General features: G+C 42.7%; 1 protein-coding gene and 1 long non-coding RNA gene across 5 annotated transcripts in view; one reads left to right on the forward strand and one right to left on the reverse strand.

The window, feature by feature from the left end:
• Window positions 1–19,354, forward strand: part of LOC145933543 (uncharacterized) — an 82,700-nt gene extending 63,346 nt beyond the window's left edge. Inside the window, exon 4 of the long non-coding RNA XR_014424886.1 lies at window positions 19,305–19,354. This is a non-coding gene — a long non-coding RNA (uncharacterized LOC145933543). The remainder of the gene's footprint in view (window positions 1–19,304) is intronic.
• The window catches only part of Atg16 (Autophagy-related 16), a 397,081-nt gene that overhangs the window by 85,385 nt on the left and 285,536 nt on the right, over window positions 1–26,160 (reverse strand). The window lies entirely within an intron of this gene.

Below are 26,160 nucleotides of genomic sequence, written 5' to 3' on the forward strand. Positions count from 1 at the left end.
GACCTCCTTGCGCGCGACGTTCCCGACGCGTCTGACCAACCCGCAGTCTGACTCCCCTGCATCACGTGCGGCGTCAGCCGACTCGTGTCGGCGTGTCGCGAAACGACGGCGAGGCGACCAAAGCTCAGCCGCGAAACGCGCATCGCGTCGTAATAGAAACCAGACATGTACGGGCTCTTTGCCGGCGCGCGTAAATTTCATGTGCGCATGATATTAAAGACCTTAATGGACGGCCATTAATTACCGCGGTCGAGCCTTAGCTACGCCGCGAGAAACCGCACAGTCCGGTAGTCGGGCATTCGTCTTGGAGAATTCCTCTCCCACACGAGGCTCAACCCAGAGAGAGAGAGAGAGAGAGAGAGAGACCGAGCAGACCCACGGGTTCTGAAGAAGGGTTGGCAAGAGGGAAGGAAGAAGGAAGGGAGGTGCGGTGTTGTGGGGTCGCGAAAGAATTTACCGCACGTATATCTCGGGAATATGGTATCTCGGTACCGCACGTTCGAGTTCCCGGAACAATCGCTCCTGTACCGTATCGCGAACACATTCGCGGACGTGTACAATTATCCCCTCGCGCCGGCGGCTCAATTAAGCATCGCCGTCTGCGAGGATTTATTCTCTCTAAGTTGGCGCGCGCTCCCCATCATCATACTTTCCCGCGATAAGCATCGAATCGCTTTCGTATATACGGTTTTTCATGATGTGACTCCGTCATTTCCGCATCTCATAACGCTTCCTATACATCTGTACTTGATAAATACTTTCTTCCAACTTCTTATTTCTTCTGAAAAGGACGCTTCTTCCAGTCGTTAAGCAAGTTACTCTCAGTTTTTTTTTTATATAGCTTTGCGATTGACGCGAGCAACATAATGCTCGCATACGAGGCTCGAAGATGCGCCCGGAGCATCGCATTCTTTCGTATAGAAAAAGCGGAGCAACGCGAAACGCGAGACGCGCTATCGCGAAATAAAGCGCAAACTCGTCTACCGACTTTGGTATAGATTCGCAGATTGTCTCGGAACGGAAACGCTCGCCGAGGGCAAGAATTCCAACGCTCGTGCCGAACGAGAAACTCGTGCCGGCACCTTCCTTAGGCCGCGGGGCCAACGGAGAAGAGGGAAAGAAAGAGAGAGAGAGAGAGAGAGAAAGGGGTCATCGCCCCAGGAAAATCTCGCTGGTCGCAAATCCTTCCGAGGGGCCGGAGAAGCGACGTCCGGCCGGCGTGAAACGTCGTTAATCACGGCGGAATTCGGTATCGAGTTTCATCCCCCGATCCTTGAGGCGAGTATCTCTCCGGCCGAGGAGGCGCGTACCCTACGTTTGAGACGTGCACGCGCCGACGAAGCCAGCAAACACACACCTGACGATGTCGACCTCCGCATGAGGAGACGTCGGCCTTCGCACACTATCCCGGCCTTGGTGCACACACGTTCGTAGCTCCAAGATTTATAATTCTTCCGCGAGTGTGCGATCGACGCGTTATCACCTTGCTTCCGTGTTCCGCGCACGTTAATTCCGCCCGTATGTGTGTTAACGAGATTTTTAAAGAGAGAGAACATATTCGCGCAAATTTGCACCAAGTGCGCTCACGCGCGAATTCAATTTCTTCGTATATTTTTCCGCGAAAAATAAGATGGATTATAAACGAAATATATATATATATACATATATAAAAGTTATATCGAACCGCGAAATAGTCTCGGGGTACCGTTTTCTATAAATAATGACACAATTATAGTTTTTATTATCATGTCTGTTGCAAACGTTTATTTCTCACTTATATCACATGTAAAGGAAGAGTTTATGGCAATTAAGACTAAACGGAATGGAGCAGAATGGTGTAGAAGATATTTAAATTTGCATGATTTTGACGGACAAAAAAATACAAATGTTTTGTGTGCGCAGCATTGTGAAATCAAAGCCATTAAGGCCTTACTTCATAGATGAGAGATTAATACCCGTCAGATACAGGATAGAGGATGCGTAACGACGTAAGCAATCATTTTTGCAACGTGCAAAATTATTGCTTAATAATAATTGCGCGGAATGTTTTAAATGTTTTCTTCGATGTTAAGTATTAATATTCTATGAAAAAGAGATTGACATAATATAATTTTATTATTCTACAATAATTATCACGTACTGTATACGCGGGTTTAAGCAAACAGGTAGTAGGCATCTTGTTTCATCGAGCAGCTGCAACCTGTAATAAACGGTTGTCAATACGTTGGACGTCTCAAGCAATTTCTACGTTAATTTCCCGGTAATTTGATTTTCGTCGAGTGCAAATTACGCGATAGTATAACACGAGACGGATTTGATCGCGGAGTAAATAACCTGTATCGCCGGAGTGAAGATGTCGTAACGCTTTCGCAATGCGATTGCAAATCCAGACGAGACACGCGGATAAAATTGTCATCATTATTTTTACGCGTATCTTTACTATCTATCTTTTGATTATACATTTTAATTGCGATTACAGTTGCACGATCCATACGTGGCTTTCAGTATCCGGTTTCGAATCCGGAGCAACGTGATAAACGTCGACTGTTTACCTTGATATAGTTTTATATCCCGCTCTATTTAACAATCAGTCAATCAGTATATAGCAGATCTTAAAGATGAAAAACTAGATTGTACGCGTAAGAAATTGTGTATATAATCATTTGATAATATCGATAAACCTATAACACATGGCAAGCATGAATCTGGCAGAACGGGTATGCTTTGATATCTGGAATTTTAGATGAGTTTCGCGCTACATATTGCGGGTAACTTGTACAAACGATAATGTATATTACCGAACATTGAATGATATACGCCACAAATGCGTATTAACATATATTATATCTTCATGCGAGACAGGGCCCATCTGATGGCATCAATTATTCCTCGATCTTTTTGTATTTCCGCTTTATATAGAGCGAATAACACGAAAAATCAGAACAATTTCAGCATTACTGATATTGATACGAAGAGGTTACATTTATGACGGCTGTGGAATAGTTTACAAGTATCAATAATTCATGCACGTATTCCTCATCGATTTTATATATAAAATTTTATATGTATTTTTTATTTTTATTTTGAGCAGTACTCATTATTTTCTAACTGATACAAAGTGTCATATTAATATATAAAGTATCTTAATTTCTTATTTCTGATAAATGATACACTTCTAATTATTATTTCAAATTATTACATGGAAATCGTTTGAGATATCATTGCCTTTAGTCGGCGAACTGACGATATACACAAGAATCTGATTTCGCCTATCATCGCATCAGTCAGCGGCTATGTGTGTCGGTTTCGCGTTGATTTACCGTACGATGCGTCACGTCGCTGTTTCGGACAACTTCTCGTAAGTGGAGCAGTACATAGAGTGTCCCAGTTCCCTTTTAACCGCGTAGCTTCTCTGATCAATATGAAATTAATTTTTGCTCAACAAAAACGTCAAGGCGGTTATATTAACTCTATACTTACGAGAGAGAGAGGGAGAGAGAGAGAGAGAGATTCGGGTTTATTTACTTAAAAGGAAAGTACACGTCACCGCTGCGTGTAAGTAAACTTACTCGCCGATAATCAGCGACGCTGACTAAAACCGAAGTTTTGCGAAGATAGGAAAAGCCAAGTTTCTCCTCTCCCGAGTACGCGAAATTCGGAGGTTTCGTCGTTGAATAGCGTCTAATTGGCTCTAATAGAGAGCGTAGTTTCATCCGCGGACCGAACTCCGTCATTTTTAGCCGTGCTCCAATACTCGGTTATGGAGCGAGTACGTTGAAAGTTCCCTGTCCGTCATCAATTATTTCCAAACTCGAGGGCATTCACGGGATGATTATGTCGGCTCTCAAGCGGAACCGACCGAAGTGGCTCTTGGCCGAATATTCGATCGATCCGGTCCGAGGTACGCTTCTTCCTAAAAGCGCGCGGAGGTACACACTTTCGATGTACACGTCTCTATATCTCTCTCTCACGGAAAACATATTGCGAGACTGTGTGCGCGATTGTAACACGCGTACGAAACGTAGAGCATCTGCATTTCCGCATTTACGTTCCGCCAAGTGGACGACATAATCCTGTCGATTACCGCCCCGCTCTCTCGCCCTATCACCGTCGGTTCCTTCTATTACAGTTTTTCGTTACGGCGCCTGGGGCATCCAGTGCACAAAGTCGCTTAATTTTCGACTGATCTTGACGCGATCGCGCGCTGCGGATTCTCGTCTGATGCATGTTCCTTCTATTAATGCTGCGTGCGCTCGCTGCATTCATAAAAGCGGATATTTCTTAATCTCCTTCTCTGTCTCGTTCGCTATTTCTACATCTCACTATTTCGACTTTATTCTGACAAACCGTTATCCCTCGTATCTTTATTGGCATATATAGGGTATATTACGAGTCAAGTAATTTTCCTCAATTATGAAGTCTTAACATTTAGATAGGAATTTATATAATAATTTTTTGCAATATTACTTGCATTCACTCATATCCTTGAAGCTTATGGCTTTATTTTGAATAATTTATTAGTTCCATAATCGTGCCGCGATAACGGTTATATTCTTTAATTTGGTGGTTTTCCGACTCGTAATAGAGATACGCGGAAACTGGGACACATGTGCGTGCACATGCGTCGGATTCACCGGACTCAAGCCGAGAAGCTGACACGACTTAACGCCCTGAAGACACCGTCGCGGCAGACAGGCAGTCAGACAGCGCCGTAATAAATTGCTAATTGTATTAATGACGTTCCGGCACACCGGGGTTAGGTCGTGACATCCTTTCGAGCTCCCCGGCTCGTCGGTGCACGCCATACCTTCTTGTCTTGCGGTCATGCTTTCCGAGGATGAGCCGATAATCAAAAGCCCGATATTGATTTGGGTAATTTCGCCCTGTTATTGCGTTATTATTTCTCACGGATAAATGCATTCGTGCCATCCCCGTGACATAATAGTACATTCGGGTTCGTTTAGCTGATCGAAAATTTAAAACAAAAATTATCATATATAATATGCGATTTGCAGCTTATATTCGTAATAAAAATGCTAATATTATCGGTCGCTATTTCCATATGTATTAATTATACATTTTGCACCTTTTTTTTATCGACGAACATCTATCGATTCTTTCCTCGAATAACTTAATTAAATATCGCTGTTGAACAGCCCATATCATAATTATTATGTAACGCTAAACACATGCTAACGTGAACATATAACATACTCGGCGGAATAGATCGATATGTATTTCCAAGGTGCGGTTGCGTGGGAAGCAAGTGTGGTATAGAGCGGCAAAGCGAATTCGCTAGAAAGACAATCTACCAGGTTACAAGTTCTCGTGCCGATAGAACGTTTAGAAAAATGATTTGATTCCTGGTAGGGGCCCTCGGGTGCGCGTGATTTGTGTTCGAGCCCGACGCCATTTGTCATTGCCGGCACCGTTACGTCCCACGGGCCCCGCGGGACCTGAGGTCGAAAAGCCGAAGTTAAATTTAACAAGCTTAACCGATAACTCCCGCACGGATCGACACGAATCGTTCTATACATACACACACACACACAGACACAAGCATTCGATCTCTCTCTCTCTCTCTCTCTCTCTCTCTCTCTCTCTCTCTCTCTCTCTCTCTCTCTCTCTCTCTCACCCTCTCTTTCTCTCTCTATATGTCAATAGGATACATCTATGCAACTATGGCAATATCGAAATCACTGCGCGGTGCATTCGCGTGCATCAACCAATCGCGGATATACCGCAGAGATTTGGAAATAGTGATCTCGCGTGTCAGCCGGCATATTAAATCGCAATGGTGTGTGTTTCATTCCCCGAGCGACTCGTCGCCTCGTATTGCATCGCGTTGCGTCGCGACGCCTCGCGTTTGTATCGTCCCTGGGGCACCACTACGTTGGCGTCGGAATTTTGGGAGAGAATCCCGAAAGGGGCGAAGGAAGGGTGAGAGAGGGTGAGATCCCACGATCTCCCGCGGTGTCCCGCACGAGAAAGCTCGGCGATCCTCTAATTCCGCGTGAACGGCCCGCACGGGCGAGCTAGACGATATTACGGTTATTTTTCAAGCCGACTGACCTGCTATTACTGCGGATGCGATTCATTACCGCCAGCGTGCATCGGCCAACTAAAGTATATTGTATTACGTTATGATTGATCGCGCGATCCACTGAGCAAGCGCGTCTGTCCCGTCTGTCACCAATAAATATCCAATTTCAAGTTAGAATGATATATATAAGACATTTTAACGTCGCGCGTTTTTAGCGACGTCGCCGTCGCGCCGTGTAATAGGATCATTTATTAAGAAAATTGGCTGTTGGGATATTCATCGTAATCTTGCGTCGTCGTGGTCTTGCTCGTCGTCACGTCTCTGCCAACAACGAGAAACGATGCGTTACCCCGCGCGACATTCCGGAAACAGTGAGGGAAAAACCAGGCGATGAAGCCTCAGGAACCTCCGGATGTCTCTCACGCCGCGTTAATATTATCCGCCGCCTACGGATGACGAGATGAATAGAGTACATAACATTTTTCTCGCCAACCCACACCGCAAAATAGGTAGATTTGTTAGACGACGCGATACGACGAGGTATGTTGCTTGACGATATGTTACATTGTCTTAAAAATGAGATGGCTGAGGAAAGTCACCTCGGGTTATGTTAAAGCTCGATTAGTGTCATCTTCCGGCTGATCGTCGAGGGCTGTACAAGAGTGATGAGATCAAATCTTTAAAAGATTATTATTATGCGTAATTTTCATTTTCAAATCGTGATTGATGTTGATAGGCACATGTTGAAAGTTATTTCATTATCTTCGCGCAAATGTCATCGACACATGTAGATATTTTCTAAACAAACTTTTGCGTTAGTTTTTAATTACGTGTCAGATCATGCATTTCGATATCCGCAAATCTTTCCGAGGAGTCCGATGGAGAGAGACTATCCGTCATACTTGAGCTCGGCAGGGAAGGCTTGACCCACTTATGTCACCCGGCCACGAAACATTGATAATCAATGCACTCAATGGAGTGTCAGGGAGTATTAGAGACAACTTCCGAAAGCGTAGAGATAATTAATGCTGACTGAGGAGCGATCGTTTCACATAAGCGCTTGGTTACATCGTATATACATATACTGCATGTACATCTGTATATTATTAACATGTTCACATGCTGCTTATGACAGCTTATGCAATAGATTTGACATTCTCATTAATATTATATATGTCACGTGAAATATAAAATTTCGATAATAACAAAGTTTCAATATCGATGCTGTATGTGCATAGTTGGGAATTTTTATAAAAATAAAGTATGAAAGAGATTTCGCGGTATTTCGCGATAACACAGTTATCGTAAATAGTTTATAGATAATATCATAAGTTTTCGCCGGTCTTTTTTCCACACCCTCCGTAGAATAGCGAGTTACACGAGCAACGTATATACTTCGCTTGTTATCCGATATACACTACAGATCATTTCGCGTGATCAGGGAAAAATGTTTATTATTTAACGATACCTTTCATAAATCTGAAGCGATATTTTCCGTACATTTTAGAATAGTTAATCAAAACGGGAATACATGGATTGCCGATCGCAGACGAGATCATAAAGCGCCACGTTATTGCTACAGAATATGGAATATACGAGCTTTCAGTCTGTCTGTCTGTAAAGTTCCGGATCGAAAATTCTTTTGTCGCTGAGAGCGAGCGAATAAAGCGTCGGGGGTGGAAAAGGAAAAGAAGGAGGAGAAAAGGAAGATCGATTTTACCGAATGCGGCAAAGGTTTCCTTCTTATGCCACCAATACACTCGCTTCCACGCGCACGTACGCGGAAGTAGGTAGATATACGCGTTTCGACGTCGCGAAAACAGAGGAGGCGAGTACGATCGGTGATCACAATACTTTCTCGATGCTCTTGAGATTTATATTTATGGTTAAGGGTATAACAGGGAGGGGGATAAAAAGATGGAACGACAAGAGCGAGTGGATAGCTCGGGGACTTGGTCAAACGGAGAAAAAGGATCGAAACGAGAGCGATACGTTCTAAGAGTCTCCGCGTAAGTTCCTTTTCTCCTCTTCGTGTGTTGGCTCTCGTTCACTTCACCTTCTCGCGCATTTCTCGCACGCGCGTGCAAGCACACACTTTGTCACGGTCGCGGTCCCGGCAAGCGCGCGGAAGAGAGAAGGGAGAGGAAACAAAGAAAGCCGCGAAGATCATTATTAAGGAGTAATGAATAATACCGGAAAGAGATTCAAAGCGTGTAAGAGAGAGTACGACCTCGGCCGGGTATAATTCTCGGCGATGGCGTCATTAACTCTCGCGCATCGCCGCGCGTTTGTGGCACAAGGCGGGAAGATGGAAAACGGTGGGATACATCGTGAGGATAGATCGTAAGGTGTACGCGATGCTCCTTTGCGGAAGGCTAAACGCGAGTTGTTACATCGTAATGTTACGTTGCAATAATGCCGGCATTATTTATTGATTTATACGAGCGCGCTCTCTGCGCCAGTTGCCACGGTGTGTATCGCGCCGTTATATTCGCGGAAAAGACGAACTCGGGGAAAACATACCGAGGATTAATATTTTTATTTCATGCGTAAACCACCTTTCTCTCCTGTCGACACTCAAGTTTCGTTAAATATTAGACGTCCAACCTTTTCCTCGTTATAGAAGTTGCGCATAAATCTGAATTAAATTTCAAAAAATATTATACATGTATATGTGTGAAAAATGCAGAAAGAATTGCCTTTAATATTCGCCCATTATTTATACATCCGATTCAAAATTAGTTCCATCTTGAATAAATGTAGAGAGATGAGACGTTTATGATTTTTCAGAGAAATTAATCTTTTTTTCTTATTGTTCCTTTTATTCATCTCTCTCTCTCTCTCTCCCACGATGAAGTTTTATTAACATCGTAGTTCGCATGTTCTTGGTACCTTGGCCCTCTACAATGGTTCCATCCGCTTCCTTCGCTGATAACATTTGCTCGTGAACTCTGCGCTAGTTAGTAATTTCTAGATATCCCATCCTGCACAGTTCACAACGTACATACCTTCTCCTTGGAAGCTGCATCGCGGTGTGTAATGCCGGATTATCTATCGATTTATTTGGAGCAGAGCAGGAGGGTCGAGCACGTAGAGCGGGCGGTCCGTGTAGTTTCAAAGTACGATGCACGAGAGCGGGCACCTTGTCGCCTTGCATGCAAGATACGAAATTATCGCGACGATTCGGAACAGTTAGGTTCGTCTACCGGTCGGGAATGGCACACGCTGTAAAGAAAAGAGAGAGAGAGAGAGAGACAGAAGTAAAGAAAACGGAACAGCTTCGCGGAGCAAATGTATGCGCATTCGCGAAGATAACGCGAACGCGAGGCGGACTCTTTCCTCCTTTCACATCGTCTTTCTCTTCTCTCCTCTTTTTCATTTTCTCTCCTATTCGCATTAACGTGCTGATGCGGTCTCGAGCCGAGACTAGAGGTTAACTCTCGTGTCCATCTTCGGTCTACACGATGGATAATTCAGCGTACCTTAACCGTCCCGTGCGCGGAAGAAACTGCGCGGACGCAGCGTGTAAATCGTTTCAGAGAGATGAAGCATCGTCTGTTTGTGTCCCAAGACGATTTCCTCAGAGTGCTTCCTTCCCTGACACTGCAAACTCCGTGGGATCTTGTTTGCGTATGATCGCGGGAATCCCATTTGCAAACAGTAATAGGAAGAGATTGGGGGTGGACAGAAATGGGGGCGAGGAACATTGATGACATTGATACAAAACGTTGATTGTCATAAAATATCATGGATTTCGCTAGTCACGTGTCGAAAAGAGCACTGAGAATACTTTCACTCGCTAGAAAATATGAAGCATCTCTAGGAATTTTTCGTTCAGTAACAAAAAATTATAATAATAGCAGACTTCTTCTCTCAGTAAATTTAATGTAATATTTAAATGTAAAGAGAAATACTTTCACAAAAATAATCCATCATGATAATTTTTGTTTTAATCGAATACATTCGAAAAAAAATGTTCCTGGTCAGCACAGGCAAAAGTAAATTTCTCTCGTCTAATCGATATTTTTTTTCTAGACTATATTGTAATTTGCAGATAATAATTTTATGATAAATGACGATAGAGGAATCCAGCCTACTATACTTCATTCCTGTCTATTGATCAGTCAGGATGTTTCAGAGATGTTCAATCTGTCGACTCGCTTAAGGCTAAGGGATAATAAATCGTGTAAGACGCGCCGAGCGATGAGTCGTGGAGGAATTAATCACGGCCGCATAAACGACCGGGAGACTTTAATTCCGTTCCACCACGTTGAATTTGATTAGCGCGCGGCGATAAAGAGCTCGTGACTGCTGCCTGTCGCGCCGTTGAACAAGGGGCTCGTACTCGCGCGCTGCACTTCTTCCTCTTGAAAGACTACAACAAAGAGGTCGGGGACACGTTCCGGCTTTGTCTCGAGAGACAAATCAGAATGGCGTAATGAGACTGAAGGGGAGAACGAAGAACGGGAAAGGGTGTCGCGAATGGTAGAACGTTCTCATCCTGTAGAACAAGTGTAGTGGCCGTATCATCGCCGCGGCTGACATTCTCATTCGCGACGAATTGCAGTAAGGTAAACGGCTAAGCGAGCCACGCTCGAGGGATCTGGCCGCGGAAAAGTGCTTCTTTCTCCATATATTTCCCACGTTTTCGATGCATGGCTGCTTTGGAACACGCGTTTGTCCATACGTCGACCTGCTCCTTTTTCCCTCGGTATATGTATATTCCCCGCTCTATAATTCTACGTCCATTATACTTCTCTTCCGTGTTATCTCTCGTTTTACCTCGCCCGTTTCACAGTTGATTCCGTATAAAAGTCAATATTTGTTCACACACGTTGGTCGAGATACCGCCCGATTTTGCTCACGAAAACCTACCAGATTGGCCTTTATCCGGTGAATGCAAGTCTTTGTGTCAAATTTTATCCATGCCATTCTACTATATCAGAAGTATAATTAAATCCAAAAATAAAAATTCGTTAAATATTCGTGTATTAAATGTCAGAAATATATCGATTAATTAATCGCTTAAGAAAAAAAATCCTAGTTTATTACAGATTCATATATTCTTTCCAATTTTTATTTTTAGTCGAATATTTTGAAAAAATTTCCACTACACTCCTTTTTCGCACCAAATACAACATGTTTATTATTGAGCAATATATAAAGGTTCCATATAAGAATACATGATAAAAGCTGCATTTAGAAAACGGGACAGCTCATCTCATTCGTGACTCCCATTAAACTACGAACGGAACTGATTTGTCGATCAGCACGACATAAAGATAGCAAAGAACACAGGCGAATACGTCTTATCGATCGCGTTATTGTACGAACGGAGAATAAAATCGATTTACTGTTATTTGAAGACCACCCCGACACGATCTCGTATGCCAGAGAGCTATAGAAGAGAGCTATATCTCTTGCATCTTGAGCCTGGCATTCCTGGATAAGACCCGCATTAAATCTCGTCCGCGGATTCGTCCGGTCGCCATTCTTGCTCCTAATACCCGATCCCGTAGCCCGTAGTCCCGTAGAAGGTCCGCGACCTACCGTCGGCCGCCCGCGATCCACAGAAAATCATGATAATTATTACGTTAGAGCTAACTGCGCTCTTCCTATCGATAGAAGGTTGGGCCTTACACGGTCCTCGATCGCGATACCGCGGTCACTGTAACATTCGATGAACGCGCGATAGGTGCATACTACGTACACGAGACGGGATGGTCAGATATATGATATATCGCGATATAATATATATATCTTGCGACGAAGAGAGACGACGATGTCGGTTAGGCCAGACCGTATAGTCGATTTGCGCGCTATGCGCACCGGAGTAACGGACTGCAATGGACTGATAATTATTTCGATGCCAGGGGTTCATCGTATATAATTGAGAACGTGAGTAAACACTTAAGTGACTTTAATTCAATTTTCTACCTGTACATCCGTTGTATATTATCACGTGGCAAAGGTCTCGCCGGCAATACTCTCGACACGACGTATTGTATACGTAGCACGTGCTAAAAGACCGTTGATTCCAATCTCGGACGCAAATCAAGTACGTATAATGCGATATTGCGTGAATAGGTTTAATTGGTCGGCGTATAGTAATCGCGCCGAAATTATAATGCGCGTAAGATAACACCTCGGCGAAGTGATTAAAATAATTGAAGAGTAAAAGTAGATGTGTGTGCAGAGAGATGATGCGTATTATATCTACGGCTTTCTACCGTACTTTCTTGTATAAATCGATGATAACGCGCGCGTCGAGGGAGAATGTATTAAACATTATTCCATGCTATCGCTTTTAACATCTTCATTCATTCCGATTGCCCAGTCGTTGTGTAGCGAGGTGTCGTTATGAGTTAGGAACATCGCCAGGAGGAAATAAACGCGCACGTTTTGCCCTGTTGTGCACACACGGCTTTGAATGAAAGGAACTTAGAACCCTTTGTCTCGAACGACAGGGCTCGCGCGAGGATATCCACATCGTTTGCGAGCGGACCCGCATAATTGCAATTGCAATTCACCTCTGTTGTGTACATTCAGGTCGGGTCACAGACGACGACAACGCGCGGATGTGGACTAAGAGGTGGCAGGCGACAACGTACAGATACGGCGCAACGGTAGAGATACGAGGTTAACGGGAGAGGAAATTGGAGGCTGGACACACCGGTCCGCGGCGTTGCGTTTCTCACTCTCCTCTCCGCGAGAGAATGAGTATCTCGCCTAGTATATCGTTCGATACTAATTGCTTCTACGTTACGGCTGACATATTAAGGAAATTAAAGTTCTCGAGATATCGGCTCCCGTTCACCTAGTTTCTCATGAATGTCCCCCATCGATCGTTACATGTTTATTTTCGTTGTTGCTTGTCGCGCTCGAACGAGATCATATACATCCGCTCCTTTCCTCTCGAAAGGATAGGTTCATATAGAAATATAGCTTCACGAACTGCATCATTTCGATGATCTCGATAGTCGCTGATACAACTTGCGGATTAATTTCTCACGTAAACGCGAGACTGGATAATTTGTTTGAATGTGTACGAGACGTCGCTTGTCACGGCGGAGAATATTCTCGTGCAATGGCTTCTCCGCGTTATGCTAAAAGTAACGACCAAGCTATAGACCATATAGAGATAGTTCCAATCTGGAGGGTACCGTTAAACGCTATACGGCGTTTACCGGTGGCGGCGTATGCATACTCTACGCCATAAACAAAACAACGAGTGAGCTCCTTTTGCAGATAGCTGCCTGCCCCGACAGTCTTGTATCTGTGACAAGAAAGTGGGACGCGTGAAATATGCGTCTGGTTACGGCAGGCGCCAAAATAACACGTAACACCTCGCGCGATACACTCGCTTCTGCAGACGGAGATGCACTCGCTGTAAATGTAACATGTATGTATGTATGTACATAAGCCGCGCGACCGATATAAACGGAATCACGTATATAAATGGGTCGGTTTGTCGTCGCGGGTCGGATTTGCACGACCGTTATTCACCTTCGTTCTCGCATGCGCGTCGTGAGACATACATTCTTAACAGACGCGTGTGTAAGAAGAATAACCTTTAGTGCAAAAAAAAATAGATTATTCATTCATCGATCTGTCAGGTCGATTCTTTCCGCGATGTTTCATTATAAATGCATGCGGTCGAAACGATTCTCGCGTGAACGCTACTTTAATCGCGATGCAAAAGTATCATCTTAATTCATTAGTTCAAGTGGTGTTAAGGTACTACATTACACTAATTAAATTAATGTAGCCGACAAGAGCCTTGCGGTATAGAATGTACAAGTGGGATCGTGTCATGCGAAATCTCTTCTCGCGTGTACGCACACACATATATACGTCTGTTCACATTGGTATACGCACATGCGATGCATGGTCATTTCTCTGTATCGCGTTTCGTGTAAATGTGTAACGGAGTGACTTCGATTTCGGGTAACTTCCGCTGCGATCACTCGAAATCATGTACGCAAACGTCAATATCGCATATTTCTTTCTCTCTCTCGTTTTATTTCTATATGTGTGTATTCCTATTCTGCTTCATCTCACCCGGTACGTGCCATCACGTCGGCAATTTATGTAGGCTACTTATGTAACGAGCTCAGGCTGGTTTCTGGGTAGGTCAATGAATAGGGCTATTGCTTACACACCGCACTCTGCATACCAACTCCGACCGCGTTCTTTACGACGTGCGGTTTGCGGTTAATTAATATTTTTGCTGCGTGGTCACTATACGGCCGGCCGTTACATTAATATCATTTAGGTCTGTAGATCACAAATGCTTCGGCCTAATAGCTGTGATATATGAACCGGAATGCTGGTTTATCTTCTATGCGCGCAATGATTCCGCTTGGTTATTATATAGCTTTTATTATTATTGCATTCAGGGGGGACGTAAATTTTCTGTTCGCAAAGTGTGTGATGTATATATCCGATTATATTTCATGTTAGTGAATATTGCATCGATATATTTTGCAATTTTAACTGAAATTTTAACTGAAATTTCTATTTTCGAATTTACATAAATATATGATATAAAGTCGAGAGATGTGTTATTACTCTCTGTATATGTATATATATAATATTATATATTTTATATTTGTAGTATTTCGTGTAATATTTTATTCTTTTGAAGGTAAAATTTTATAATTTTATATAAATATTAATGCAGTAATGTTGTTGTAACCTAAAATGTCTCACTTTGAAATCAGTTATATTATATGCCTTATAATATGCAACACTAATCAACATTCGGGGACATTCGAGATAGTTCGAAGAAATGCTTACGTCCGGATTCTACACGCGTCGCCGCATTTTTGTAAATGCCATGGAATTTGGCGAAATCATACGTCGCGGAAACGACGACAGTTATGTCCGGTCCACGAGGCCACCAGCCTTCGATTGCGGGAAAATCAAGACTCGGACGATAAAACGTGAGGGAATTCAGGTGAATATTCGACAAGAACGTGATTCTCGGATAGAGTTAGGGCGAACGATTGCACGTAACTCATTCTATCGTCGCAGCAGGTGCATATTATTCACGTTTCAACCGGGTAGATCTCGCGCGAATTCATAAAGCGGTCCTTTTTGTAGGATATTTTACATGGTCCACGGTCTTTTATGGAAATTTTTGCGCCAGTGTTCGCCTTATGATTGATCTGAAAATGATCAGATGGAAGAGAGCATAGAAGACGCGCCATAGCGCCATGCTTCAAAATTTTTTGCAGAGAACGTTTAATGTTTAAAAGATTGCCGTGTCTTTCCGAAAATCCTCCTCTGACGCTTTAACCCTCCCTTGTTAGTTTACCGGATAACGCGACTTACTCTTAATCTTAATCGTGTTGAACAGATTGGAGATTTTTCAACAATCAATGTGTAATCATTAAAGCATTTGCGTTCGTTAATGGCTAATTAGGAGAGAAAAATGAGACCTCAGATTTCGATTGCCGGCCAGAAATCTCGACACAAAGTAATCTGCCAACCGGTAGATTGAACGCGCGCTTGTCACTTTCTGTTCTCTCGCTTGAGAATTTAATCGAAAGTCCCGCGACATAATTTTGCGCTTATACGCGAAGCAGATTCAGTTTTACTCGAAGCCAAGTTACCAAGATGTTCTACTAATTTTACGGTCAACCGCCGATGTATACTTCCCTTGACAGTATTGAGCTCTCGAGTAGGAACAAAGCATCTACTCGGAGCACTTCGACCGATAAACGTGGCTAGGTAAGGCGCTTCCCAAGGATCACGTGACATTAATTATCTACAAACTACTTGCAAACTGCGACGGCACAACGCGGCATTTCTGCGTGCGTGTGTTTCGCACGATCAATTTATACCAAAATTCTGCGCACGTTTGCAGTTTGCATGAAAAGATCGCTCGTAATCCGGGCGAGCGAATTAAAACGGTAAAGCACCGGTAAACATCCATGTAATTATACGAGTGCGCATAACCGGAGGACTCTAATCAACGTGCTAATAAGCGATCGCCGGACGTTACGTGCGATTTTTAACGCGAGTAAAATAACAAAGTGGTATTATCTCTATTAGCTGGAAAATCTAATTAAAAGAGAATCGCGCGGGAAAAGAGCCCCACGGATAATCGCGGCCTATGATTATCACGTGCGAAATCACATTCACGGATTTTATAATGTTACATTTCGCGGCTTCTCTTTCCACCGCATCTCTCGCGCGTAGCAAACCGAAGTGTATATCATATAATTATATAGTTATCTTGCTCTAATATATTTTATATATAATAAAATATATATAAATATATTTATAAAATAATATATATGTACAAAATAATGCATAGAGCAAGACGTGCAACAATATATCCTAGACTATGTAGCAATGCGCTTGTCGCACGCGCGCTCCTTTAATTTCGCGCCGCCCCGTGAGTCTCCGCGTCGCGCAGTAATAGACCGTATCAGTGAGTAGAGCGGGGCTGAAACTTCTTCCGCCTGCTCGTCGATACTTGGGGCCACCACCGCCGCACACGGCCGTCCGTCTCGAATATACGAGCCACTTACGCGGCACAACCTCCCGTATGCGCATTCCTGCCCTTCGCGCGCAAAAGGGAAGAGATACAGGCTCCGGTGTTCTTTAATATGCGACAGACAAGCTGACCTCGCCCTTTTCGTGGCGGTACTTGTTTCAGACTATTATATCCAAGAGTACGTAGAGAGAGGGAGGCTCTCTCTACGTGGCTACTACCTATACCTACTCTCCGCGCTTACTCCCAGAGAATTTATAATAACCGCGCGCTTCTCTCGACGGAGTTACCGCGGAAGCGTGCCATACCGTTCGTCGCGCACGACCACGCCGTGAACCACGTTGTACCTACGACACGACGAGAGAGGGTCGTGTACAACGGCCGTATAATAGATCGAAAGGGACGAGGCGCGATGTCTGACGGTCAAGTTCCGTCTCTACTGCTATCCCTTCTTCCTGGCCGTTCTCTTTCTTGCTTTTCTTCTTCGGTCCTGCTGCGAGAAACGTGCCAATCTAGCGTAACATGGTGACCAGATAAAGACGGCCTCAATCTGAGGAGGATGTACATTTATTTTTACGAGGGTGAAATAATAACTTGAATTAGTTAATTAATAACTACCGGTGATGTGACATGTCTGGCGTTCCCAGGAGACGTTGCCGCGCATGGCGGCTCGTAGGAATAACCGGAGATCGAATGTTTCTTTTTATTACGCATGTTAAAATCGCTAATGACAAATCCCGCGCGATTATGGCAACGAAGCCGAGCTTTTACGTCGAGGCATCGATAATTTATGCAGCATGTCGTTGGAGATATCGAACGGCGCGCGAGGAAGTAAATAGTTTAGACGGCGATGTTAAGAAGCCGCCGAAGAGGCGCGGTAGTCTCGACAAGACTGACATCGGAGAAGAATAAAGACACCGGAGGAATGTGGTTGAAAAAACAACAACACCGACGACGATGACGTTGTATTGACCAATCACTCGTTGATGCGATATCGTGGTGGATTTTATATCCTCCATTGTCGTTTGGACGTTTAAGCGACCACTCTTTCCGAACATACGTCACCCGGTAAATGACAGCGTCAAGCTGGCTGCATTTCGTTCTATAAAGTATAGCCTGTTTGTAATGCCTCTCTTCTACACCCGTCACCTTCTCCTTCGCTCGTTTCCTCCGCTCTCGCGTCTTGGTCCACCAACCCCATCGCGACTGCTCCACGACTCGCTGAATTCTGAAGGAAGGTTTATCGACTAGCAATTGGATGTAGCTACGCATCGAATAACGATATGCGGCCAATGTGCAGAGAGCCGACGCTATCTCTTCGACCACCTTCATCCTCCATCCCCGCGCGATTCCCGCGGGGGAAACTGAATCTAGGATACGTTTTCCCTCGGAAAGCATTGTCCGCAAAATGTACGCGGTCAGCAATCGACTGAAACTACTTGCGAATCTGACCGCATCGCGCCGCTGCATTTCCGCGTCCTTCACTATGGCACGACCGTGTACGTGCGCTGTTCGCGTAGTAAAATCGAAACGAGAATGAGAGAGAGTCGTTCGGTGGCCCCGATGCGATTTCATTGACATTTCAAGATATCCGCTCGTCGTTTCGATTTGCTCCGTGAAATTCAAAGAGCCGTATAGGGATGTGGTTGCCGAAGATCAATCCCGACAGGATAGCTACAATCAACGTGGACAACTCGTTTCGTAAGAAATGTCCAGAATTTAGAAAGAAAAAAAAAAAAAAATACTCGTAATACACAAATCGAAACTTTCGAAAGATTTTTTACAATCCGATTTTCCAAATATCCGGCATATTTTACGTACTCCGTTTTGAAAAATTCAAATTTTTTTGCTCAATTTTCGTCATTTTCTTGCTAAAAATCGTTGTACTAATTCGTTTCTCTCGAGGTAACGCTTCATCGAACTAATTCATTTCCCCGCGAACATTCTTCTCGATTATTTCTACTGTCTATTGTCCGACTGTTCTCTCCCTGGAAATAAGACCGCGCGTGTTTTCCGTACGAGCGGCTGCGCTCACATTGTCCGGGCCTACCCCGATTTAACAATCCACCCTCGTGCGCGTTGTTAACCCGACCACGCGTGCCCCCGCCATTTCTTCCATTACCGACTCGCGGGACGGAAATTTATTCGTCTCCGTACCTTCCTACCTTCCTCTCTCATGGGTCCGTTACCACTACGTACTCGGAATATGAGTAGCACACACATAGCTCGGCGCTACTTCTTACGTTAGCGGACGAGAGAGAAAGAACTGGAATTAATATTTCTCTCTGCAGTCGCACACCTTACACTCCTCCGCCGCTCGTTTTCTAAGGCGGATTCCCGGAGAAACTGCGAAAAGAATTTAAATTCGGTATCCCGCGCGTTCGTACGACTAGGCAGAGGGTGTGAGGAGACTATATGTCATATTACAAAGTTCACCAGCGGTGGCGTCACTTATTCCTTACTTTGATAAGGCAAAATTTGAATTTTTACGCGTTTGCCGCGTTGAATATTTCCAAATGCAAACGCTCGGGGGGAAGGGGAAACGTGCGAAGAGAAATGAAAATTTTTATTCCAATTGAGTTTTAAATCTTATGACATTAGTCATCTGATATGCACGCACCATAAACGATCGCGCGATACTTCTTGTAAACACAAGATAAATGTTTAGAAAGTTGCTGCGGTGTGTGTATAAAAATACGAAGTGAAACTTCTTTGCCGATATATCTTCTAACGAAAAAACTTGTTTTCTTGTTGCAGGACGTAGGAGCCTCAGCGAGGGTCGAACGTTACAGCAACAGCAACACCGGTAAGTGATGCATAAGTATTTTTAATACCAAATATGTCGGATAACTTTTCGCCTAAGGGAGATACGGAGCACTTTCCGTAGCCCGTAATGGCGCGACGGCGGGTTAATGAGAATCGTTCTAGGTGCAGATAAGGTAACATTACTCGAGTTCACCCGAACAAGTTTACGACTGCTCTTTGTAATTCGGGATTTTACTCGATCCTAGATATTTTGCGAATTTATTACCAGTACACCCCTAACGATCATCCCTTAATGCAATAAAGATGCAAGATCGAGATTCGACATTTTCAATTCGACATTATTCGAGACTACTACTTGACTCGTTTAAGTATTCGGTATTTTTATATCATTTATTAATATAAAATCAAGAGAGAAGAACGTGTACTCTCATGATTGCGAAAATGTACAGACGTTTCGAAATTACGACTGATCGAAAGGAATTTCAGTCAGTCAAACCGACAATACTCGCTGAAATCACCGTGAAAGGAGGGAAAAGAGAGACAGTAGAAGTTCTATATTCTTCTTAGCGGTAAAATGCTTCGACACCCGCTGCACAATTCTTTTCCATCGAGTGAATCTGTCACTAGTTATTTTCTCGTTCGATGGTTTGCTATTTCTCTCATGTATTGGCTGTCGCTGAGGGACGCCGCGTAGTTCACGTTAAATTAATTCCACGTCATACGTTTCTCTTTTTTTTTGTTTTTTAAATCGTAATTTTGAAGAAGATTCGAATATAATAATGCCTGAAACTCGCTCGCGTGCTTAACGGCTGTGTAAAATTACCGTGGTGCAACCATTGGTTAAAATAATGTGGCTGAAAATATTCGATTACACGGAATACAGAATATCCATTTATGGAATCGTGTGCTATACGTATAATCCGGCAGGCGTCTCGTTAGAGGCTGCAAATTATCAATTCCTCGCGTATCTCCGTGCCGGGTCTAGGTGCGGAATACGCTCGCATCATATACGCGCGCGCGCACGCTACATCTCGTGTGTACAGCTCTAGGTTTATAATTGAAACACACAGATTACCTATTCCGCGCAGGCACTAGAATCAAGCCAATTGACGCACAGAATGTGTTTATAACAGTGCTGCAGCCTTACGCGAGGCGTAAGTTAGTTCGGCATTGAAGCAGAGAAATAGATAACTCTATGCGTGGGTCTTGGGACCAAACGCGCGAAATGCGTATTCATTCACAATTCTTGGATATTGCATGGAACGTACGTATGCGCATGTATTTTTGCTTGCTTGAGAAAGCTATAATATATCCTTAAAAGGAATATGAAAAGAAATGTGGTACTGACAAAAATTCGCATAGGATACTTGAGAGAGAAATAGAAAACTCGAAGAGAAAAATATAAAGCAAAAATACTGGAGTAATATCTTCTTATCGAATTTCTCACGAGGCACAATTCTTTCTCCAGCGAGAATTCCAGGGGCCGATATATTTAAGAGAGAATTGTTGTGCTTAATATTATCGATATGAAAATTATAAAACTTATTCGCCGCGAGATGATGGGGAAAAGTCGAGATGTATTATTTGTATTCGTACCTTGTATCTGTATGTACAATTGTATCTGTAACTATCTCGATCCATCGTCGCGAAACGTCGTCGAATATCGTTGGAAAACGGTTATACGTTCCATGTTACAGACAATTTCTCATATACCACCGTGGCACATCTGTCTTCTTTCCATCTCGCTCGACGCGAGAATCGGTAGATCGCGCGCCGGCGGCGAGTCTGAACAAACGTTGGAATTCGATCTTATATTTGCGTCTCGCGATAGAGGGTCGCGATCCCTGAGAAGGGAAAACGGTCGATGGGAGTCGGACGATGCAGTAGGTAGGTAGGTAGATGTAAGAAAGGAAGAGAGAGGAGCGAGATCGCGAGTTGGGACGATTCTCTCCCCGTCTTTGTTCGACTAACCGTGAGATATCTCGAGTGCCAGTGTAACGCGGTAGGACGGTACGTAATTAACGCCTCGTGTAGATGCTATCGCTGTGTCGTGGATACGATATACGCGAGGGGAGTCCGCGTGACGATCGCTGATGTACGGTCTTGCTGCTGTAATGGAATATTATTATCGGCCAGGATCGAGAGAGAGAGAGACTCGTCGTGGTTGCTCGATGCTGATGCTGGTTGTGGGTCGACGCGGCGATGGTCCATGACGACGCTCGTTTTCTCCCTCCCCGCGTATATAACTGTCCGGCGTTTCGTAATCGGCGAGTTATGCGTCCGTGCGTCGGGACAACGATGGGGGCACAAAACGAGAGATATTTTTCGCTAAGTTGCGCGCGAAAGATGTACCGGTTTATCTCTCGGTGCTTTTACGGTCCGCGCTAACCGCGAGTCGCGAGTGAAACATGCGAAATTACCGAGTGGAATAAAAGAGGAACCGTGCGAGGTTTATATGCGCTTTTAACGCGGATAATGCGCGTTTTAGAGCGTGAGAAGTGTTTGCGGCCGCGTTTCGTCGTAACAAGTCACTGATATAGCTGTCTGCAATTTACTGACTGTTTAAAATATGATGAAGTAAACGTAACTTTAGATGTATATCAATCTAGAGAGTTATAGACTCTCAGATACGATAGCATCAGTTTTATGAATCTCACGTGAAATAATGAAGCAATTAAATAGAAATATAGATTGTATATTGATTATTTGTATAAATATTGACTTACAAACATAAAAGCTTGATTATAGAAAATATGATGTAAAAACTGTATGTTACAAACAATATTTCTTTATAAAAATTATACAGAAATGTAATCATAAAAATTCTTAATGAAGACATCTCCATCATCGAAGTAGTATCATGTAAAAAAAAATCATAGTGTTTTGAATTATATTTTTGAATTTATTCTGGAAATTTATTTATCGTTGAAAAGAATTTTTTTAAAGATGGAAATAAAAGATTCAATATACATAGCATCGAAAGTTTGTTTTAATTATCTTGACATTTTATCACGTTGGACTAATTCGAGAGTTGGGACGTATATTCACTCTCTTTTTAATGAAATTAAACATCGAAATTAAATTACTTCCGCACCGCAGTGATAAAACAGTTTAACGAGCGGCTCCGGAACTTTATTGAGGATAATCGGCATAAAGGATTTGTCGGTCGGTCGTATTTATACTTGGATGCTGCGGACACCCGACGATGCGCAAAGACAATGACCGGGACGGAAGGAATGAGGGAACCGTCGAAAGGAGGCGGGTACGATTGCAAAGAGCCATTGTGCGAAACTCGCTGTCGAACTTTGTTGTGACTTTCTAAAAAGTCGTAAAAGACGCCCAGCGGAAAGGTAATGCATCCACAGCTGACGGGACGTCCTTTCCGCGTTTCGTTCTCTCCTCCGCCTTCCCCTGTACCGAATTGACTTCGAGGGCGTTTTTCCTCGCTTGTTTGCACGATGATGTGTGACGCGCGTCTTCACCGTTCGCTCTTTCGTCCCGTATCCTGTCAAGCAGCAAGAGCTTTCATCTTTCTATGCCCTTCGAAGTTTGATTCTGTCACTGTCTCTCATATATACGGATAAATATAATAAAAATGTGTATCTCTTTTTGCACGATAATAATTATATCGAAAATATTTTTGGAGAAGATTGTCAGAGATTTTATGTTCCAACGTTTATTTCGTTCGTTCGATTACTCGAGATTTGATCCTTTTTTAAGGAGATAGATTCGCTAATTCATCACATAAAAAATTGAGAATAGTTACATCTAATTATAGAATAAAAATACATTAAAAATATACATGCTTTATCTCGTATCTTGTAATATTAATGTTTGACAATATTATTAACAGATAACTATTACTGAAGTATGATATGTTCTAGTTACATTAATAAAATTAGATATGTGTCTCTTGACGAGAGATAGTTATGATTTCATAATATTTTGCGAACAAGCTTCTTACTATACCGTTCTATTTTGCGACCATCTCTTTTTCGGTTAAGGAGATCATAATCCATCGCACACGTGTGGCAGATTACCGTCGCTATGGTTAGACATCATTTAATAAAGCGCGTAAAAAGGAAAGAAGGGAGAAAGTAACGTGCGCAAAGTATGAAATAATGGCGAGACGGCAGGATATACGCGATTAAATATAGAGATGGTGCATATCGAGGAAAATCGAGCAGAGAAAGAGAAAAGAAAGGGGTGGAGCACATGAGCGTGCCTTTCAAAGTGAAAATTGAGTCGCGATTATGTATTTTACGGTTCCGACAATTTTCGAGAAATATTACCCGAGAAATATTACGCCGTGCTATAACAGCGAGATCGTAAAATCAGCATATACCCGTAGGAGTTCGGTATTACGAATTTTCTCTTGGAAAAAGCAGCGTTCGCGCAAAACGAAGATGTTCAAGGGCGAAGCTTATTTACCAAGTTTACGTGCTGGACCGAAAAGATGAATCTCCCTTTCATTTGTATTCCGCTCTTCCAGGATGGTAAACGTAGCGACGTGATTATCCTGACGAAATCACGAGAAGCGATTCGAGAAATGCTGTCGATCCGCGAGACGGGGTGATATAATCAAGAGTTAACCATCTCGGGTATTATGGCTCGACCATTTTCGACGACTGATTATACGGGAATGAAGAAAGCTTCGCTTTAAAGGAATCATTCCTGAAAACACGATCATTCTCGTCGCGATTCTTTCGCGATGAGGAAACACACACTTTTTTCCACTTCATTCAGAATAAACTAAATATTTCAAAGATAATTTGGGAGAAACGTGTCTCTCTTCATGTATCTAACTACGACAAACGTATCTCATCGCGCAGATTTTTCGTCACGGTGTCTCTTTCTTTCAACACGCGATCAGTTTTACATCGACATACATACATAGTTCACGACAATCATGTGCCCTCCGTACGTGTTACACATTTATCCGCGCTTGTTGTGTTGCTGCACGCGTTCGCATCCGGGGAAACCCCGTGCTCCCCATTCAAAGCAGGTTCTCTATTCCACGCCGTAACTCATATAACGGTTCGCGCAGAAATTGTGGCATATCGAAAGCGCGAATTGCATCGACGGCACCGTGAAATTACACCGTGTATCGACGGTGTACCGAGCGGGCTCTCGAGCCGCGTCTCGCGCTGCTGCCGGCACTTTAAGCACGCAGGAAATACGGCAAAACGATCGTTAATATGATCGGTGCGTAACTACGCTCTGAAGTCTCAAAGTTCGATTTATGCTCGCCATTCGGGGAAATAATCAGGGCAACTACGTAGCTATTAGACGCATTTAATCAAAGTCAGTGCGTCGATAAATGTATAACGGATATCTTAAAATATAGTTGAATAATAATTTTAACAAAATTATGTATTTAAATTTTAACTTTACAAAAAATTGCAAAATATTGTTTACAAGAACGACAGAAATAAATTTCTCAAGTGAAAATAGAATGCGTAGATACGTTGGATATTTGAATAAAAATAGTATTATAATAGAGTAAAAAAATTAATCTTTTAAAATCTTGTCTGTTATTAAAATCTATGACACTAGATCTTGGCTTTTGTAGAAGTGTCTTGTATATATATGTAATCGTTATCATTCAATGCAAATAACAGCGAAGAAATATAGCTGATTTGCCTTCGGCGCACGTCAACCAATTAGACTATGCTATCATCTATTCATCGAAGTTAGATTGCAAACGTGTTTTAATATATATACATATGTATATTATTTTTGTGACCGAGTCATGTAGAAGATAGTTGTGTTTTATACTATCATGTATCCATATCAAGTATCAATATCGCGAATATATAAGAAATATTTTTGTTGTTATCGACAGTCTACATTGTTACATAAGAAATGTACATTGATATATAGATATTTTCTCTATCTACTATATATATTATGTCGATTGATTTAATGTGCGCTGATCTATAGACTCAACCTCATTAGTTGCAGAATTCATATTATTGTTTTCGACTTTTCTTCGTAGTTTTACTAACGATTACTCGTTCAAAGAGTGTAGTTTCTAAAAGAAAAATCGTGTACTTTACCAGAGAAAGAGAAATGATAAAAGAAGCAGAATATAATTTTTGTTCATTAAATTTTTGTTCTTAACATTCATAAAAACAATCACTGAAAAATTAAAAGATACATAATGTAATTGCAAGAATTATTGGTAGGGAATAGATTTTCTCGAGACATCATTAAATAATATCGAGAAGTATTCATAGAATATATGTTCATGTATGTGAGTCTTTTATATCGTGACGAAGAAGATAATGTACGAGATAATCTCTTAGTGTAGCTGAAGTACATAAAAAATACCATTCTTGAAGAATGAACAAGTATAAAGGGAAGATAGTTCCTGCAGGTTCTGGGGACAGGAAGCCACCCGTTTCTCTCTCTATCTTCTGTTCCTTATCTTATTCCTTTTGCCCTTTACTCTACTCAAGGAACGGCCGCATCGAGTAGTAAAAGAACCTTTTCAACAAAGGGACAAGAGATTAATCCTGGATTCGAACGGATAAAAGGAAACGACAGGCACAGTAATCGCGCGTTGTCAGTTATGTACTTGTACATATACGTCTTTGTATTATTACGTATTACTACGTCCACTTTAAATCAACCCGTAGACGCTTAGTGTAATTTTCAACTAATACAGAATAAGCGACTTTGTTAATTTTTTTTTTTTATAAAAAGATTCAAAGATTAAATAAGAAGATTTCTCTCTTTCTCTCTCTCCCCGAGTTTTTCCCACGCATTATTTCTTGCAGCCGTCTTATTCGATAATTTATAAATCGATACAAAACGAGAGCAATTTGCAAGACGCGATGTAAAA

The sequence above is a fragment of the Prenolepis imparis genome, unplaced genomic scaffold, assembly GCF_030444845.1.
Source record: "Prenolepis imparis isolate NDT839.2.m4 unplaced genomic scaffold, iyPreImpa1.0 SCAF_3, whole genome shotgun sequence".
Taxonomy (NCBI): Eukaryota; Metazoa; Arthropoda; class Insecta; order Hymenoptera; family Formicidae; genus Prenolepis; species Prenolepis imparis.